This window comes from Nannobrachium achirus (assembly GCF_963921795.1).
Source record: "Nannobrachium achirus genome assembly, chromosome: 20".
NCBI lineage: Eukaryota > Metazoa > Chordata > Actinopteri > Myctophiformes > Myctophidae > Nannobrachium > Nannobrachium achirus.
The window spans coordinates 8,473,367-8,479,366 of NC_137827.1; positions in this window are offsets into that span (position 1 = coordinate 8,473,367).

The window sequence follows — 6,000 nt, forward strand, 5'->3', positions numbered from 1 at the left end:
ACAAAGCAGTTGAGCTCATCAGAGCCGTCACCACAGTCGTCCTTGTTGTCACACAGCAATGTGTCCTGAACACACTTCCCGTTGTGACACACATAGCATTTGTTCTTTCTTGCAGTGGAAACTTAGAGAAAGGAGGAGAAGGGAAGAGGAATGAAACAGTGTTGGTTTTGACAGCAAATTTAGATTTAGTTTTAGTCATAGTCTTTTGAATAAAATTCCATTTAGTTTTAATCATAAATGATTTTGGTAGTCTGAAATGTCTTTGTTTTAGTTTAGTTTTAGTCGACTAAATCTACAGTTGAGTTTGTCAACTAAAATGTATTTTGGCAGGCATTGATGGCATCGTAATGGCTGAAATTGCATGCTGAAAATAGCCGATTTACAAGCTCACAACGTGTTACAGCGCAGCCAGTTGTGAGCTTGTAGATCTGCCATTTTCAGAGCGCAACACCCAAGCGCAACCAAACGTAAAATTACTTTTCTTTTAGTTCTACTGTATCTCCACTAGTCCCTCCCCTTTTTTCTTCAGTGAAAAAAAGGTAGTCGAAGAACATTTTTCGTTATAGTTTTAGTCGACGAAATCAACAATGGAATGGAAGCAGAGGAGGTGTCTGAGGTACTAGCAAAGCTGTGTGTGTGTGTGTGTGTGTGTGTGTGTGTCTTACCTGGGTCATTAATGCAATGAGGATTCTTAGGAGCCTCATCTGAGCCGTCCCTACAATGACGTCGTCCGTCACACTCCCAACTCTTGTAGATGCATTGTTTGTTTTCACACATGAACTGGTTACTGCTGCACATGTTTGCTGAGACACAGGAAGTAGTTGTTATCTCAGTGTAACGGAGGTGATCCGGACCTCCCCACCCGGCTTCGTACCCGGGTCTCCCACGCGAAAGTCCAATATCTTAACCACTAGACCAAAGAGACATCTTTTTGGTCCGGGGGAGATACTAGACTTTTGAGGCTTCAAGGCTGGGGCTGCGACTCTCTCCGTCACATTCACCCCCCTTTGACCTCCTACGGGGAAGCCCGAATCCGGGTCACGGCACCAATGTAACGGAGGTGATCCGAACCTCCCCACCCGGGTTTGTACCCGGGTCTCCCACGCGAAAGTCCAATATCTTAACCACTAGACCAAAGAGACATCTTTTTGGTCCGGGGGAGATACTAGACTTTTGAGGCTTCAAGGCTGGGGCTGCGACTCTCTCCGTCACACTCACCCCCCTTTGACCTCCTACGGGGAAGCCCGAATCCGGGTCACGGCACCAATGTAACAGAGGTGATCCGAACCTCCCCACCCGGGTTCGTACCCAGGTCTCCCACGCGAAAGTCCAATATCTTAACCACTAGACCAAAGAGACATCTCTTTGGTCCGGGGGAGATACTAGACTTTTGAGGCTTCAAGGCTGGGGCTGCGACTCTCTCCGTCACACTCACCCCCCTTTGACCTCCTCCTACGGGGAAGCCCGATTCCGGGTCATGGCACCAATGTAACGGAGGTGGTCCGAACCTCCCCACCCGGGTTCGTACCCGGGTCTCCCACGTGAAAGTCCAATATCTTAACCACTAGACCAAAGAGATACTAGACTTTTGAGGCTTCAAGGCTGGGGCTGCGACTCTCTCCGTCACACTCACCCCCCTTTGACCTCCTACGGGGAAGCCCAAATCCGGGTCACGGCACCAATGTAACGGAGGTGATCCGAACCTCCCCACCCGGGTTCGTACCCGGGTCTCCCACGCGAAAGTCCAATATCTTAACCACTAGACCAAAGAGACATCTCTTTGGTCCGGGGGAGATACTAGACTTTTGAGGCTTCAAGGCTGGGGCTGCGACTCTCTCCGTCACATCAGTCCATGTAAAACAAACTTTTGGCCTATTTGTGGAGATAAGCGACCAACTATCTCCCGATTAGGGAGTCTTACTGGTATTAGTACTACAGTACTACACAACAGTAGCACTGGAGACATGGATAGTATTAGTACTACAGTACTACACAACAGTACTGGAGACATGGATAGTATTAGTACTACAGTACTACACAACAGTACTGGAGACATGGATAGTATTAGTACTACAGTACTACACAACAGTACTGGAGACATGGATAGTATTAGTACTACAGTACTACACAACAGTACTGGAGACATGGATAGTATTAGTACTACAGTACTACACAACAGTATTACTGGAGACGTGGATAGTATTAGTACTACAGTACTACACAACAGTAGTACTGGAGACGTGGATAGTATTAGTACTACAGTACTACACAACAGTAGTACTGGAGATGTGGATAGTATTAGTACTACAGTACTACACAACAGTACTGGAGACGTGGATAGTATTAGTACTACAGTACTACACAACAGTACTGGAGACGTGGATAGTATTAGTACTACAGTACTACACAACAGTACTGGAGACATGGATAGTATTAGTACTACAGTACTACACAACAGTAGTACTGGAGATGTGGATAGTATTAGTACTACAGTACTACACAACAGTACTGGAGACGTGGATAGTATTAGTACTACAGTACTACACAACAGTACTGGAGACATGGATAGTATTAGTACTACAGTACTACACAACAGTATTACTGGAGACATGGATAGTATTAGTACTACAGTACTACACAACAGTAGTACTGGAGACATGGATAGTATTAGTACTACAGTACTACACAACAGTACTGGAGACATGGATAGTATTAGTACTACAGTACTACACAACAGTATTACTGGAGACATGGATAGTATTAGTACTACAGTACTACACAACAGTAGTACTGGAGACATGGATAGTATTAGTACTACAGTACTACACAACAGTACTGGAGACATGGATAGTATTAGTACTACAGTACTACACAACAGTACTGGAGACATGGATAGTATTAGTACTACAGTACTACACAACAGTACTGGACATGGATAGTATTAGTACTACAGTACTACACAACAGTAGTACTGGAAGGCACAGTTACAGTATTTAAGACACAGCCTTCCGTAGCCACACTATATATCAGAATGGATATGAGTACTTGCAGTCTGGTACTTTTATATGGATATTTCTTTTCTCTCCAAGGGGCGGGTTAAAAAAAAAAAAACGTTTGTTAGACCAGACCAATACTGGGCCCTTATTGGTCAACCCAACACTTTGGGTGAGGAAATGTGTAATGGATAGTTAACAGTTAAGGGTCTTGTCCCTTTACAAGCCACACAATTTCTAAAATGTTCAGACTAAAAGGGGTCTTTTTAGCAACACACTCTCACGTGATCTCTGTCAGACACCAGTGTTTAGGAGGTTATTTGTAGGCTTTGTGTACCATGTTGGACTCTAGAGGCTCCAACCAGGATGGCATATCTTGGTATATTAAAAACCTTTGGTGGGGACAGACTTCTTTTTTATTTCTTCTTTTTTGCACAGCGGATTCCAGGCTATTTAAGACACCCCAGTAGTAATGATATGCACAGGTACAGTGTAGTAAGAAGCCTCAGGGCAACAAGTACCATGTCTAGACATCTGGCCAGTGATCCCTGTCTGTAGAACCAGCCACACAGATACGGTTGTCTTGGCCATATATGGATTCTGTTAGTGTTGTATGTGGCCGATTTGGCCTCCATATAAGGGCATTCCCATATGAAGTCCTGTATGGGCTAAATATTGATGACATCAGGGAACTCCATATATGGGCATTTTGTTAGCGTGGTTACCCTGGCATCAAGGGTGATGTCAGAGCGTGATGTCAGAGCGGCAAACCCATTCTGTTAGAGTGGTTCCCCTGACATCACAGTGATGTCAGAGCAGCAAATCCATTGACGGTAAAAAAGTGTACACGTCCAGACAGACAGACGGTGTCAGCATATGCCGTTTCACATACCAAACTGAAACACAGGTGTTTGACAGCTATCTGTTCCACTGCACTGGGCAGTACAGAGAGCTGGTGTTGAGTGTTTTTAAGTAGAAAAGACAAATTCCGAGTGAATCAGACGCAGTCATGTATACAAGATATTCAAAAGAGACAGAATCACATTTTATATTTAAAGACATTTTTCTCTTTTTTTAAATAAAAATTAAATTTGTATCTTTTTCCAACAATTTCGGGGACCCCCTGCAGTATACCTGCGGACCCCCTAGGGGTCACGGACTCCCTGTTGAAGACCCCTGATTTAGAAAACATGGTAGTTGTCTGAGACACGTGTGTGTTTCTTACTTGGGTCTTTGCAGCGAGGATTCTTGGGAGCTTCATCTGAGTGGTCGTGACAGTCCAACTCTCCGTCACACTCCCACGCTCTCTGGATGAGACAGCGACCGTTGGCACAGCGGAACTGGTTGGAGCCACATGTTGGATACTCTGGAACATCAAGAAGAGCTTGAAGAGTCACACATGGAGACTAGAGAATGATCTTTACAGGTCAATAGGTTAAATAATCACATGGAGACTAGAGAATGATCTTTACAGGTCAATAGGTTAAATAATCACATGGATATTAGAGAATAATCTTTACAGGTTAATAGGTTAAATAATCACATGGAGACTAGAGAATGATCTTTACAGGTTAATAGGTTAAATAATCACATGGAGACTAGAGAATGATCTTTACAGGTTAATAGGTTAAATAATCACATGGAGACTAGAGAATGACCTTTACAGGTTAATCGGTTAAATAATCACATGGAGACTAGAGAATGATCTTTACAGGTTAATAGGTTAAATAATCACATGGAGACTAGAGAATGATCTTTACAGGTTAATAGGTTAAATAATCACATGGAGACTAGAGAATGATCTTTACAGGTTAATAGGTTAAATAATCACATGGAGACTAGAGAATGACCTTTACAGGTTAATAGGTTAAATAATCACATGGAGACTAGAGAATGACCTTTACAGGTTAATAGGTTAAATAATCACATGGAGACTAGAGAATGATCTTTACAGGTTAATAGGTTAAATAATCACATGTTGGATACTCTGGAACATCAAGAAGAGCTTGAAGAGTCACACAAGGAGACTAGAGAATGTTCTTTACAGGCTAAAACAGGGGTCATCAACATTTTCAGGCCAAGGACCCCTTAGTTGAGAGAGATGAAGCAGGGACCCCCACAACCTGTTCATAGATTCCAAATAGTTTCATTGTTTGACAGCACAATCATTAGTGTATTTTGGATTCATGTAAATTTAGATCTACAAATTTAGATCTACAAGCTCACAGCTTGTAGATCTGCTATTTTAGGCTAAAGTTCTCCGAATATGGATTGGGTTCAAGCGGTTAGTATAAAAAAGGAGAAAAAAAGTTTCTATCACACAAAGATTTGAAGGACCCCCAGTAGTAACTGAGGGGACCCCCTGTTGAAGACGCCTGGGTTAAAGAATCACTTGTTGGATACGCTGTTTCCCAAACCTTTTAGTTCGAGACCCTAAAGCCATTTGGTGCCTTCCCAAGACTAAAACGTAGATGAAGAATTAACAACGTAAGCACTATTTAATTAATAGTGAATAATAGAGAATCTAATAGATCACAACATGAGCTTGTAGATCTGCTAATACTGTCTTGCTTTTATCCATGCACATTTAAAATTTCAGAGGTTCTTTTGACATTTTAAACCATTTGTAACATTTGTAAAAAATCTTTTGAAACAATGAAAAAAAAAATGTTTCCCATTGTTTGGGAAACAGGCTAATAGGTTGAATCAGTGGTTCTCAATTTGGGGTCCAGGGAACACAAGCACAAGGGGTCCTTGAGGGGATTCCAAGGGCCCCCCAGAAAATGTTAATATAATAACCTCCTAATTGGCAATTAGAAAATAGCAGATCTGCAAGCGCACAATGCAACCAGATGAATTCACATACATATTCATTGAGTTTGAGAAGCATGGGATAAAGAATGGTCCACTCACCACACTCCATGGACTCATCTGAGCCATCAGCACAGTCCTTGTCATGGTCACACACAAAGCTCTTGGGGACACATTGTTTGTTGTGACACATGAA